The following is a 15,116-nucleotide window of genomic DNA, read 5'->3' on the forward strand; positions in this document are numbered from 1 at the left end:
TGCAGGGCCTCCGGCTTGGAAGGCATCCGGACATATGGGGAAGCCTGCTCCGAATGGGCCGGGCTACTCTGCTCAACCTGAGTTGGAGGCCTAGATGCCGATGGGGACTAAGGACTGCCCAACATGGGTCTAGCCTCTCTCCTGGTTTTGCTCCAGTGCCGCAGCGGAGAAGGCCTCTTCTTAGCCTTCTTGGCATGCCCCGCAGACAGGGACCGGTGCCGATCGGTAGATGGTGCTGTGGGGTCGCCATGCACCAACCCTGCGGTACCCGGTGCTGACTCGGAGTGGCGCGCCGGAGTTGGGGTCAACGCCGCCTCCATCAGGATGGCCCGGAGCTGAAGGTCTCTTTCTCTCTTGGTCCGAGGCTTGAACAACTTGCAAATCTTGCAGCGATCGCTGAGATGGGTTTCACCCAAACAGCGTAAATAGTCTGCGTGCGGATCACTCACTGGCATCGGTCGCCTATAAGCGTTGCACGACTTAAAACCCGGAGTACGCCCCGGCCCGGGCGCACTAAACTAAATGAAAACTAATCAAACTACTTTAACTACAGGTACTACTACACTGAATGAACAAGAGTTCTGGAGGAGAGCTGCAAACAAGCTGGAGCAGAGCAGTTCCGAAGCACCTTCACTGACGGCAAGAAGGAACTGAGGGGGCAGGAAAGCGCACAGCGCCCCTTATACCGCGCCATGGAGGCGCCACTCCAGGGGTTGCTGGGGTGCTCCCCTATGGGTACTGCTAGGGGAAAAACTTCCAGCACTGGTGCACATGGCAAGCACGCACACCTATTGTGGAATACACATGAACAATCACTCAAAAAAGAAATGTAGGCCTCTACATTGCAAGGTTTGCTGGGAAAAAGAGCAAGACATAAGCAGTGTCCTCCCTTGTCAGGAGAAGTGTAGAGGGAGCCAGAGCTGTTGGTGGTCTCTTCCACAGCCAGACAGAGCCCTATCTGCTTCACTTGCCTGAAATTTTGGACAGCCAGAATCCAGACAGCCAGTGGGAATGCGAGGTGGGAGAAACCTCAGAAAGGGCAATTCTGGGTTCTGTAAAAACTCCATGGGTTGGCCTTCTGCTGCCACTGGCCTGCAAGCGAGACCATCTTTTCTGCTTCCCCTCCACATGTCCTCACACCCTGCCGTGGAGTGGCAAGAGAGGGTGCTGGTGGGAAGGCCTGGGTCCCAGAAAACTCCCCTGCCAAGCACCAACGCGGCCTGTTGCTCCCACTGCAGTTCCCCAAGCAGCCCATGAAGAGGCAGAAAGTGGGGGGTTAGGGAGAGCTGAGCTCTGAGCTCAAGTGAGGGCGAGGGGAGGAAACTCTCCCTCTGCTTTTAGTGGAAGACAGGGCCTGTGATCTCCAGCATTCCCACTTATTTTAACCATAGCTGAGCCAGGCTGAGCACTAATGACAGTGCCTGAGAGCAGCTCTTGGTTGCTGGGCTGATATCCAGCACAATCGTGCAAAGGAACATGCTTCTCTGAAGTATCCAGCTTTGCAGGTCTGGCTTGCTGGGCTGGTGTCAAGGTACAAGCCCCTCCGAGTTTACTGCCTCAAGGCTCGGGCTGTGTGAAGTCACTGGCTTAGCACCTTCCTCTGGCTTGCTGGCCTGCTGTCCAGAGACTGGTCGGTGATGTCACTAGCTCAGTGATTTCACCACTCTGGGCTGATGTCAAAGCTGGCTTTTGTGCAGGTGACCGGCTCACTCCTGTCAGTGTGAACCTTTCTTGGCTTCTTTCAAGACACAGGCTCTGTACAGTCACAGAATCAGCTCTGCGAGTTGGCTGGTCTGATATCAAGGGGTAACTTCATTGTATCAGCACCTGTAGTTTGCCATGCTTATATGAAGGCCCCGATTATTAGAACATCAGGCCGGCCAGCCAGAGGACTTCCTGTGGTTAATGGTTCAATGCCTCTAGCTTGTTGCTCTCAGGCCTTTGTAGAGCTGTTGGCTGAGCACATCAAGTTCTCTGGCCACTGTGAGATCCCTGGACAAGTACCTAGACTTGGATGTCATTGGTTCCTCACTCCTTGGTGGCCTGTTAGCTAGGGAGCTGTCCCCATTTAACAGATGGGGATCTGAGGCACAAGTGATGTGTGAAAGGATACACAGGGGTCTGTGGCTGACCCTGGGATTGAACTGGGTCTCCTAAGTCCCAGTACACCACCCTATCTCACCAGGCTGTGGGGAGGACACAAAGCCATTAATGGCTGAGAGGGGCTCAGCTGCTGCATGACCAGGGCCAGATAACTGTGTAGAGAGAGGGGCTGGGCACAGGCCTTGTGTATGGTACTAGTTCAGGAGTGATGATCCTGTCTGAGCCAATAAAGAGGAACAAGCTATAACTAAAGCCCTCGACTGGCCATGTGAATCCTAGTGCTTTGATTTAAAATAAACCCAAGCCCCACAAAATACCACTTTGAGCAGGAGTGGGCAAACTTTTTGGCCCGAGGGCCACATTGGGGTTCCAAAACTGTGTGGAGGGCCGGGTATGGAAGGCTGTGCCTCCCCAAACAGCCCGCCCCCTATCCGCACCCTCCCACTTCCCATCCCCTGACTGCCCCCCTCAGAACTCTCAAGCCATCCAACCCTCCCTGCTCCTTGTCCCCTGACTGCCCCGACCCCTATCCACACCCCTGCCCCCTGACAGGCCCCCCAGAACCCCACCCCCTATTCAAACCCCCCGCTCACTGTCCCCTGACTGCCCCCCTCACCTCTATCCACTGCCCCCTGACAGCCCCCCCCCCCCCCGGGACTCCCTCCGCCCTATCCAACTGCCCCCTATTCCCTGTCCCCTGACAGCCCCCGCTGCTCCCCGGCCCCTTACCATGCTGCTCAGAGCAGCAGGAGCTCCCAGCCCCACCAGAGCCAGCCACGCCCCCCGCGCTGCCCGCGAGGAGCGGCGGGCCAGAGCGCTGACAGCGCGGTACGGTGGCGTCGCCGCGGGGGAAGGGCAGGTGTGGTGTCACAAAGTGCTCTCTCTAGTAATGTGCTACTGACGGTGTACTGAGCATGCTCAGTTCATTTGAGCATGCTCAGTACACCTGCTGAAGCCACTGCCCTTCACCCTGCCCTTATTATCCGGAAGATTCTGTGGACTGCTCTTGACAGGGGTTAAAAAGTGGCAAAGGGAGCGAATCGGAGCAGGGGGGTGGCCAGGGTCTGAGCAGGGGGCGGAAATTGACTGGTCAGGGGGCTCAAGCAGCTGGAGGCAGGATTAGGAGGGGGTTAAAGGGCACAATCAGGGCGGGGGGAGGAGGCGGAGTTAAGCTCAGGGTGAGGCGCTGGCAGAGGGTGTCAGAGGGCAAAACCTGGCACAGGCAGGGGCACAATGGGAAACAGTTACACCAGTGGGATTGAGACACCGGTGTTTGCAAAAGTGGTGGGGGCAAAGGGGCTTTTTTTATTTCCCCTCTCACAGACAGCACCTCTCAGCATCGGCTTCCCAGGGCTGGGGTCTTAAAGGCACAGACATCCCAATGCCTAGTCAATGCAACTCCTCTTTGTCTGATTTAACCTACTGAGGCTATGTCTACACGACAAAGTTAAAAGTGCTGCTGCGGGTGCCAGTGCTCCTGGTAATCCACCTCGATGAGGGGATTAGCTCCGAGCACTGGGAGCCGATTCTGTCCACACTAGCACTTTAAAGCGCTCAAACTTGCTGCGCTCGGGGGGATGATTTTTCGCATCCCTGAGGCAGCACATTAAAGGGCTTTAACTTGCCAGTGTAGATAATCCCTGAGACTTAATTCAGTGAAACATTTTACATATATCCCCTCGGAAACATGTATCCCTTATCACTGTATCTGATTTCATAGCAGTTTCCCAAGTTGTCTTATCTGCTGCTGGTATTCCCTGAATTCCCTGAATTTTTAAATTTAATTTTTTCTTCTCATTTTAGAGCTGACTGAATTTCTGGCCTAGGGTCAAAATTTTGTTTTGAGTCAGTCCACCAATGGGGATTGCATTTTTGCAATTGTTATTTTGCCACTCAGGCTAGCCCTTAGTGTTTTTCCGCATCCCATTGTGTACAACTTGATTCTCAAATATTCTTTAAAGGCAGTATACTATCTCCTATAATGTCTTTCTCCCTTGAAAAAAATCTATTCTAATTTTTGCAGAAAATTAGAACTGACGTCGTGGATCAGACCAATAGTCCGCCTAATCTAGTATCCTGTCTGGTGACAGTGGCCAATGCCAGGTGCTTCTAAGGGAATGATCAGACCAGGCAATGACTCAGTGAACTCCCATTGTCCACTCCCAGCATCTGGCAGTCAAAGGACCGTTTAGGGACATGCAGAGTATGGGCCTGCATCCCTGATTATTTTGGCTAATAGCTAATGTACTTATCCTGAGGGACTGATCTAATTCTTTGTTCAACCTATTCATAGTTTTGCGTTTCAAAATATAATGAACACACATCTACAACCCCAAGATACCTTTACAACCACAAGAATTCTAAAATCATGAGTTATACACTCTCGAGTCAAGAAATTTTAATAAATAAATGATATCTTTTTTTTTATGTGCCTCTTTGTTCCTAAGCCTGTAGGATGCAGCAAGGCCAGTTCCAATGCCTTGAGCCTAAACACCTGAATGACTCTTTGTCTAGCCTCATACTGTTCCTGTTACCTCTCCCAAACATTTAATATACCTAAGGCCATATCTACACTTTAAGTGTGGGTTAACTCAAGTTATGGCAGCACACAGTCACTATGGTTACTATGTCACTTGTGTGCATGCCTCCTGGATTCCTTGTCTCAGCAATCAGGGTACTCACCAGAAGCACTTGTATAGATTCAGAGTGAGGTGCATCATGACTCCACTGTATTTTGGGAAGCTTTGGTTTGGCAGTGTATGCTGGGTACCAAACAGGTCAGACAGGGGTGGTTGTGGCCATGGGATCCAACTTCTTACAATGCATTGTTAACCATCCGCTAATTTTATATGTATCCCATACATAAACATATACATAATGTTTACACCTTTTTTTCTAAACCCACAAGCCTGCCTGGCCCTCCTCACTGTCTGCCACCTCACACATAGTGGAAGCCGCCCCACTACAGGCACAGACACAACTTTTTTTGTATAGTGATGTGCCCCGTGAGAGTTAATGTGTATACATTAGATTCCAGGGCCTTGTACCATCCAGAAACATATGCAGCAGTGAGGATCGTACTACCTGCAGCAGCGACAGGTCCTACTTTGCTAAAAAAGGCCATTTGGTGTAGCTAATTCAAGCAGTCTCACATGTAAAACTAAACTGATAGCTTTCTTTAACAGTAACAAGCCTTGTAGATGGGGGGAAGCGGTCAACATTGTCTATCTTGCCTTCAGTAAGGCTTTTGATACTGTCTCCCATGACCTTCTCATAAACAAACTATGGAAATGCAACCTAGATGGAGCTAAAATAAGATGGGTGCAAAACTAGTTGGAAAACAGTTCCGACAGTAGTTATCAGTGATTCACAGGCTGAAAGGGCTGAGTCAGGCTGAAAGGGCATAACGCGTGGGGTTCTGCAGGGATCAGTTCTGGATAAGTTTCTATTCAAAATCTTAATCAATGATTGAGCTAATGGCATAAAGAGTACATTTATAAAGTTTGTGAATGATAACAAGCTGCACTCATACAAAATGGGAAATGACTTCCTAGGAAGAAGTACTGAGGAAAGGGATCTGGGGGGCATAGTGGACCACAAGCTGGCAGTATTGTGTCCAGGTGTCCAGTTCTGGGCACCACATTTCAGGAAAGATGTGGACAAATTGGAGAGAGTCCAGAGAAGAGAAAAAAAATTAAGGTCTAGAAAACATGACCTATGAGAGAAGTAGCATTTTTTTACAAAAGCTGTTTCTTACAATCTATATGTATAAATAACTGCCACGGATAGCACATTTCTACACGTAGTAATTTCACATACACTAGTGCAGTGCAAGAAACTGCTACCTGTAGGCATTTGCTACATCAGATAGCAGTTTACTACAATAGCAGTTTCTTACAACCTCCCACGTATCAGTAACTGCTACCAGTAGCACATTCCTAAAAGGAGCAGTTTAATACACTACCCCTGTGGCTAGCCTCCCTGGCAGGGAGCTCAGGGGCTGGGCAGGATGGTCCTGCAGGCCACATGTGGCCCACGGGCCATAGTTTGCCCACCTCTGAGTTAGAGGAAGGAAACTTTATGAAAGACAAGGTGGAGCCAGCAGGGGGCCCAGGGTATCCTGGAACTGGATGCAGTGCAACCACTACAGTTAGTCCCTTGCTGGGTGGCTGAGGGCAAGCGTTGTTCTTGCTGAACTAGTCAATATTTCCTCATGAGTTAAAATTATAAACCACAGTCAGAGAATGAACCCCCACCTTCCTGGTACATTGCACAGAGTCCACCTGGACCCTCAGACCCCATGCAATCTAATAGGGAGAGTAACAAGTTTTTAACATTGTAGGAAAAAATATAACAGGGCCCTAATACTTCTGTCTGCACTGACCTGAGTGCCCTCTTGGTTTCCCACTTCCTTGCTTTTTGCAGTGGGGCAATGCCATATTTTCACATGGGAAATAGAAGCTATGCCAGGATCCAAACACTTCCTGTTGGACCCTAACAACACACTACTGTGTGCCATTCATCACTGGGGACCCATACATTGTCTACCATACTGCTTGATGGACCCAACAGCCCTGTGCTTCAGGGTTGGAGCTGATGCCATCTTAGGGTTGTGCTATAATTAGCATTAGGGGACTGGAACAAAAATGTAGTTCAGGGATGAGTGACAGGATGAGATTAATGGATTAGTTCTAGATCAGAGGTGAGGGTCCACGTGAGTGGTTGGGATTATCGGGTTAGTGGTTCAGTATAGGGCAGGGTGAATATTACATACAGAAAAGTTATTTATAAGAGATCATAGCAATCGGAGGCCCAATATCCTGTGACAGCTCCCACAGAAATAAGAGGATACCCTCATTCACCCCCTCCTCTGAAGCTGGGGCACACCTTTCCCCAGGCTGTGCTTTGTGGGAGTTCTACAGCAGCCCCAGCTGGCAATAGGGGAGCATATTTTCAGGTCCTGGCTGTCACAGCCCATTGGACACAGGCCAAGGAGAGAGACTCCCCCTCTCCCACTTTGCAGCCTGGGTATCTTGTGCACTCAGTGTGTCTCGGAGATTCCCAAGATGAGCGCACAGTGCCACTCAGTGGCAGCTACATGACTCTATTTTACTGACTACTGCCTGGCACCTGATTTTCTGGCTTTCTTCTAAGAGCATATACTGTGCCTGGCTGTAGATACGGTACCAGATTTCTTGGTGTGTTTGGAGTGGTTACTCGATCTATGAAGGTAGGTGTGGTGGTCCGTGGATTTCTTGTATATAGTTGTCTGTAGGGTTCTATTGCTGAAGTTGATAATGGTGTCCAGGAACTTAATGTTGGTGTAGGAGTGGTCTGAGTTTAATGAATGGGTGGTGATTGTTGAAGTTGTGGAAATCTGTGAGGGAGTTTGGATCATCTGGCCAGAGGATGAAAATATCATCAATGTAGCTCAAGCATATCATTGGTTTCGTGTTGCATTTGTCCAGAACTTCTTCTTCAAGGTGGCCCATGAAGAGGTTGGCACAGTGGGGAATCTTCCTAGTACCATGGCTGTTCCCATGGTTTGGACAAAGTGTTTCTTGAATGTAAAGTTGTTGTGGGTGAGGATGAGTTTGGCGATTGTTTGGGGTAGATATCTGAGGTTAGTGTCCATTATTTGGTAAATATTTGAGGCAAGCAGCTATGCCATCATTGTGAAGGATGCTGGCATATAAAAGGTGACATCCATGGTGGCAAAGATGGTGTAGGGAGGTTACTAATGTTGCAGAGTTTCTGGAGGAAGTTGGTTGTGTCCTGGAGGAAGCTGCCCCTTTGTGTGGTGAGTGTTTTGAGGATGGTTTCTATGAGTCCCAATATTCCTTCTGTAAGAGGGCCATGGATCTGCCTGGGTTCCCTTATTTGGAAAGCATATACAAGGTCCATGGAGTGGGTTCATGGGGGGGTGAGGTTGTAGAGTTTCTCTTGGAGTTGTTTGGGGAAGGATTTGATGAGATCCTTAAATTCCTGGGTGAACTGTGGTCTTCTTTGAGTTCTTTATAGTAGGTGGGGTCAGAAAAGTGTTGATTGTCCTTGTTGCCATAGTCTTCATGGTTAAGGACTACAGGGGTGCCCGCTTTGTCTGCTGGTTTGATCACTATTTGGTGGTTGAATTTCAGGGACTGTATAACTATCCTCTCTGCAGTGGAGCGATTGTGGTGGATGTGAAGTTTGTTAAGGATTTCAGACATTTTTTTCCTGAGGCAGTTGATGTAATGATCAAGAGTGGGGTGTTCAGTCAGATAATTCTTTTTTCTTATGACTGTCAATGGGGACATGGTAGGTGTGGGTGATGAAGCCATTGTTATGAAAGAATTCTTTGAGGCAGAGTCAGCAGAAGAATTCTTCTAGTTCTCCACATGTTAGCATGGATTCAGGTTCTGTGGTGGAGCAGAAGTTCAGTCCTTTGGAGAGTACAGATAATTCAGCTCCAGTTAGGGTTAGTCTTGATAAATTGATGAGGTTGGGTTGTTGTATAGTGCCTGGCGCTATGGTTTCTCCTGGACGTGGTGTTTTGTGGGTTGTGGAATTGTTGTAGTTGGTTCCACTTTTTGTTTTTGGATTTGATGGCTGTCGTCAGGTTTTTTGAATGGTTGTTTTGTGTTTCTTGCATGATTTCCAGGAAAGTTTCTTCCAGTGTGTGGGAGCTTGTATTGATTTCTTGTTTGACATGATCCCTTCTGGAGTGTCTGAGGTGCAGCAAGTTGTTCCTCAGTTTTTCTCAAGGCCTTGTGCAGAGCTGTTCAGCATATTTGGACTTGTATGCAGTGGTCAGAGGGTTATAGATGACAGAAAAATGATAGACAAAAACACCATATCACCTGTGGGTGAGCCCGTCTCACAAAGCAATCACTCTACAGTTCTCATCCTCAAAGGAAACCTGCATGCCTTCAAAAGATGAGCCTGGGTGCATAAATTCATAATTTTGCTAGACACTAAAAATCATGGCCTGAACAGAGACACTGGATTTATGACTTATTATAACAAGCCATAACCCACTTAAACCACCTCCCCAGCTTTTTCTCCCCTTCCCCCCTAACACTGCAGAGGTGTCAATCAGTCACACCACCTTGAATGGTCTCTTGAAATATATGTTAATTAGGTCTACTAAACAGTCTGTTCCACCTTGTATGTAGCTGTGACAGTGAGTACATTTCCCAGCCCTGCAGAAGAACTCCATGTGGCTCGAAACCTTGTCTCTCTCACCAGCAGCAGATGGTCCGATAAAAGATATTCCCTCCCCCACTTTGTCCTGCTACTCTGGCCGTGGCCATTGTCTGAGGCACCTATAGCTGCACTGGAGAAAACCCTGTGGCTGGACAGGGAAAGGGCCAGTGGAGCTAATGGCCCTTTGCAGCCTGTAGCTCCTGCTTTTGTGATCCAGCATCTGTCCCTGGAACCCTGGCTGGCATGGTCTCATGGGAGACTTCAATCACCCTGATATCTGCTGGGAGAGCAATACAGCAGTGCACAGACAATCCAGGAAGTTTTTGGAAAATGTAGGAGACAAATTCCTGGTGCAAGTGCTGGAGGAACCAACTTGGGGCAGAGTTCTTCTTGACCTGCTGCTCACAAACCGGGCAGAATTAGTAGGGGAAGCAAAAGTGGATGGGAACCTGGGAGGCAGTGACCATGAGATGGTCAAGTTCAGGATCCTGACACAAGGAAGAAAGGAAAGCAGCAGAATACGGACCCTGGACTTCAGAAAAGCAGACTTTGACTCCCTCAGGGAACTGATGGGCAAGATCCCCTGGGAGAATAACATGAGGGGGAAAGGAGTCCAGGAGAGCTGGCTGTATTTTAAAGAATCCTTATTGAGGTTACAGGGACAAACCATCCCGATGTGTAGAAAGAATAGTAAATATGGCAGGCGACCAGCTTGGCTTAACAGAGAAATCCTTGCGGATCTTAAATACCAAAAAGAAGCTTAGAAGAAGTGGAAGTTTGGACAAATGACCAGGGATGAGTATAAAAATATTGCTCGGGTATGCAGGAGTGAAATCAGGAAGGCCAAATCACACCTGGAGTTGCAGCTAGCAAGAGATGTTAAGAGTAACAAGAAGGGTTTCTTCAGGTATGTTAGCAACAAGAAGAAAGTCAAGGAAAGTGTGGGCCCCTTACTGAATGAGGGAGGCAACCTAGTGACAGAGGATGTGGAAAAAGCTAATGTACTCAATGCTTTTTTTGCCTCTGTCTTCACTAACAAGGTCAGCTCCCAGACTACTGCACTGGGCAGCACAGCAGGGGGAGGAGGTGGCCAGCCCTCTGTGGAGAAAGAAGTCGTTCGGGACTATTTAGAAAACCTGGACGAGCACAAGTCCATGGGGCCGGACGCGTTGCATCTGAGAGTGCTAAAGGAGTTGGCAGATGTGATTGCAGAGCCATTGGCCATTATCTTTGAAAACTCATGGCGACTGGGGGAAGTCCTGGACGACTGGAAAAAGGCTAATGTAGTGCCCATTTTTAAAAAAGGGAAGAAGGAGGATCCTGGGAACTACAGGCCAGTCAGCCTCACCTCAGTCCCTGGAAAAATCATGGAGCAGGTCCTCAAGGAATCAATTCTGAAGCACTTAGAGGAGAGGAAAGTGATCAGGAACAGTCAGCATGGATTCACCAAGGGCAAGTCATGCCTGACTAATCTACTTGCCTTCTATGATGAGATAACTGGTTCTGTGGATGAAGGGAAAGCAGTGGACGTGTTGTTCCTTGACTTTAGCAAAGCTTTTGATGTGGTCTCCCACAGTATTCTTGCCAGCAAGTTAAAGAAGTATGGGCTGGATGACTGGACTATAAGGTGGATAGAAAGCTGGCTAGATTGTCGGGCTCAATGGATAGTGATCAATGTCTCCATGTCTAGTTGGCAGCTGGTATCAAGTGGAGTGCCCCAAGGGTTGGTCCTGGGGTCGGTTTTGTTCAATATCTTCATTAATGATCTGGAGGATGGTGTGGATTGCACCCTCAGCAAGTTTGCAGATGACACTAAACTGGGAGGAGAGGTAGATATGCTGGAGGATAGGGATAGGATACAGAGGGACCTAGACAAATTGGAGGATTGGGCCTAAAGAAATCTGATGAGGTTCAACAAGGATAAGTGCAGAGTCCTGCACTTAGGACGGAAGAATCCCATGCTCCGCTACAGACTAGGGACCGAATGGCTAGGCAGCAGTTCTGCAGAAAAGGACCTAGGGGTTACAGTGGACGAGAAGCTGGATATGAGTCAACAGTGTGCCCTTGTTGCCAAGAAGGCCAATGGCATTTTGGGATGTATAAGTAGGGGCATAGTGAGAAAATCGAGGGACGTGATCGTCCCCCTCTATTCGACATTGGTGAGGCCTCATCTGGAGTACTGTGTCCAGTTTTGGGCCCCACACTCCAAGAAGGATGTGGAAAAATTGGAAAGAGTCCAGCGGAGGGCAACAAAAATGATTAGGGGTCTGGAACACATGACTTATGAGGAGAGGCTGAGGGAACTGGGGATGTTTAGTCTGCGGAAGAGAAGAATGAGGTGGGATTTGATAGCTGCTTTCAACTACCTGAAAGGGGGTTCCAAAGAGGATGGATCTAGACTGTTCTCAGTGGTACAAGATGATAGAACAAGGAGTAATGGTCTCAAGTTGCAGTGGGGGAGGTTTAGGTTGGATATTAGGAAAAAATTTTTCACTAGGAGGGTGGTGAAACACTGGAATGCTTTACCTAGGGAGGTGAAAGAATCTCCTTCCTTAGAAGTTTTTAAGGTCAGACTTGACAAAGCTCTGGCTGGGATGATTTAATTGGGGATCGGTCCTGCTTTGAGCAGGGGGTTGGACTAGATGACCTCCTGAGGGCCTTTCCAACCCCGATATTCTATGATTTTAAAAGGAAATATTTTTTTCCGTTTGGGCTGCTGGAAAGCAGGTTTTAAGCTGAAAGCAGTTAGAGGTTGTTTTTTTTCTCTGCTTGTGGGCCAAAGCAGAGACAAAAGAGATTTGTCTTTTGTGAGCTGGAGTTTTCTCTACCTAAAGGAAGGGTAGTTAACCTCCTGCAGGGAAATTCATAAGTCTTCACAGACCTGAAGAAGTTTTTTTTCCCTAAGAGCAACTAGATGGGTTTTCTGCGTATTTACATGGAGACAAAGGTGTTAAGTTGTTTTTTTTTAAGGAGTTTTCTGTAGGCTGACAATCACTATCAGAGAACACAGGTATCCAGACAGCACAGTAAAATTTTACAAGCCAAGTTTTTTTTTTTTCTTTCTATCTCTCGGGTGTAAAGTTAGTTAAAACAGAGAAGTTAGGATGACAGACTGCACTGTTCAACAGAAGCTGGAATTAGCCAGATTTGAGGCTGAGGAAAGACAAAAGGAACATGAAAGACGGGTAGAACTCAGACAGATGGAGAAGGAAAAAGAGAGGAAGCATGCACTGGAGATGGAGAAGGCAAAGTCTCAGCAGAATATACCAACAAACCCTAGCAATCCTTCTCCAGGTACCACTTCCCAACCCAGAAGTTCCCCATCTACAAGGCAGGCGATGATACCGAGGCCTTCTTAGAAAACTTCAAAAGGCCTGCCTTGGGTACAGCATCTCTACAGACCAATAAATGGTAGAGCTGAGGCTGCAGCTCAGTGAACCCTTAGCTGAGGTGGCGGCTGAAATGCCGAAGGAACATATGAACAAGTATGAACTGTTTAAAACCAAGGTGAGAGTCAGAATGGGGCTAACACCCGAGCATTCCCATTGGCGGTTCAGAGCCCTAAGGTGGAAACCAGACGTGTCATTTACCCGACATGCCTACCACATTATGAAACATTGGGATGCCGGGATATCAGGAGCAAGTGTTAAATCTCCAGTAAATTTGCCCTTCCTAATGCAAATGGAGCAGTTCTTAGAGGGAGTTCCTGAGGAAATAGAAAGATATATCCTAGATGGGAAGCCCAAAACTGTAATCGAGGCAGGGGAGATTGGAGCCAAATGAGTGGAGGTGGCAGAAAAGAAAAAAACTGGTCGCAGTTGGAGTGGAGACCAGAAGGGACAACCCCAGACCACACCCTATTAGCGGGGGCAGCCCAAGGTCCCACCTACCCCCCAAGGAACCCTCCAGCCACCTTCTCGTCCCGCCACACCGTTCTTCAGCAACCCACCTCGCCCCAGTGACCCGTCAGCTGGACGATGTTTTAAATGTAATGAGCCGGGGCATGTAAAGGCCAACTGCCCCAAGAACCCCAACAGATTACAGTTCATTGCACCAGAATCACACCAGAGGTCCTCAGGCCCAGATACCTCCCAGATACCCTTGGAGCGGAGGGAAACTGTGAGTGTGGGCGGGAAGAAGGTCACCGCGTGGAGAGACACTGGAGCACAAGTGTCGGCTATCCATGCTTCCTTAGTGGACCCCAATTTAATCAACCCAGAGATCCAAGTGACGATTCAACCCTTCAAGTCCAACTCTTTCAATTTGCCTACAGCCAAGTTGCCTGTCCAGTACCAGGGCTGGTCAGGAACGTGGACTTTTGCAGTCTATGATAATTATCCCATCCCCATGCTGTTGGGGGAAGACTTGGCAAATCGTGTGAAGCGGGCCAACAGGGTGGGAATGGTCACCTGCAGCCAGGCTAAACAAGCCATCATGCCTAGCTCTGTCCCAGAAACTTCTACCAGACCGGGTCAGAGGTGATGGACCCGGACCCCAGGCCAATGTCTGCAACAGCAGTAGTGGATCCAGTCCCAGAGACCAGACGGAACCAGTCCCAGAACCGGAACTGGCGGAACTAGCACCAGATCCATTGCCGGCACTGAACCCAGTACTTGCAACCCCAACACCAGAGGGCCCCACCGAACCTGAACCGGCAGCAGCTGATAACCCTACACGAGGCTCAGCTGGAGCCTGAACCCCAACATAGTGCACCAGTGGAGAGCGGTTCACAGTCAGCAGAAACAGCCCCATCCCCTACATCGCTTCCAGAGGGACCAAGCATAGGTCCACAATCCAATGAGGAACTGATGTCTCCAGCATCAAGGGAACAGTTCCAGACCGAACAGGAAGCAGATGAAAGCCTCCAGAGAGCTTGGACGGTGGCACGGAGCAACCCACCGCCTCTCAGCTCTTCTAATTGATCCAGGTTTGTTGTAGAAAGAGGACTTTTATACAAGGAAACTCTTTCTGGTGGACACCAGGAAGACTGGCATCCTCAGAGACAGTTGGTATTTCCAACTAAGTACCGGGTCAAGCTCTTGAGCTTAGCCCATGATCATCCTAGTGGCCATGCTGGGGTGAACAGGACCAAAGACCGTTTGGGGAGGTCATTCCACTGGGAGGGAATGGGCAAGGATGTTTCTACCTATGTCCGGTCTTGTGAAGTATGCCAAAGAGTGGGAAAACCCCAAGACCAGGTCAAAGCCCCTCTCCAGCCACTCCCCATCATTGAAGTTCCATTTCAGCGAGTAGCTGTGGATATTCTGGGTCCTTTTCTGAAAAAGACACCCAGAGGAAAGCAGTACATACTGACTTTCATGGATTTTGCCACCCGATGGCTGGAAGCAGTAGCTCTAAGCAACACCAGGGCTAAAAGTGTGTGCCAGGCACTAGCAGACATTTTTGCCAGGGTAGGTTGGCCCTCCGACATCCTCACAGATGCAGGAACTAATTTTCTGGCAGGAACTATGGAAAGCCTTTGGGAAGCTCATGGGGTAAATCACTTGATTGCCACTCCTTACCACCATCAAACAAATGGCATGGTGGAGAAGTTTAATGGAACTTTGGGGGCCATGATACGTAAATTCGTAAATGAGCACTCCAATGATTGGGACCTAGTGTTGCAGCAGTTGCTCATTGCCTACAGAGCTGTACCACATCCCAGTTTAGGGTTTTCCCCATTTGAACTTGTATATGGCTGTGAGGTTAAGGGGCCATTACAGTTGGTGAAGCAGCAATGGGAGGGATTTACACCTTCTCCAGGAACTAACATTCTGGACTTTGTAACCAACCTACAAAACACCCTCTGAACCTCTCTAGCCCTTGCT

This window comes from Caretta caretta, chromosome 8 (assembly GCF_965140235.1).
Source record: "Caretta caretta isolate rCarCar2 chromosome 8, rCarCar1.hap1, whole genome shotgun sequence".
NCBI classification, from domain to species: Eukaryota; Metazoa; Chordata; order Testudines; family Cheloniidae; genus Caretta; species Caretta caretta.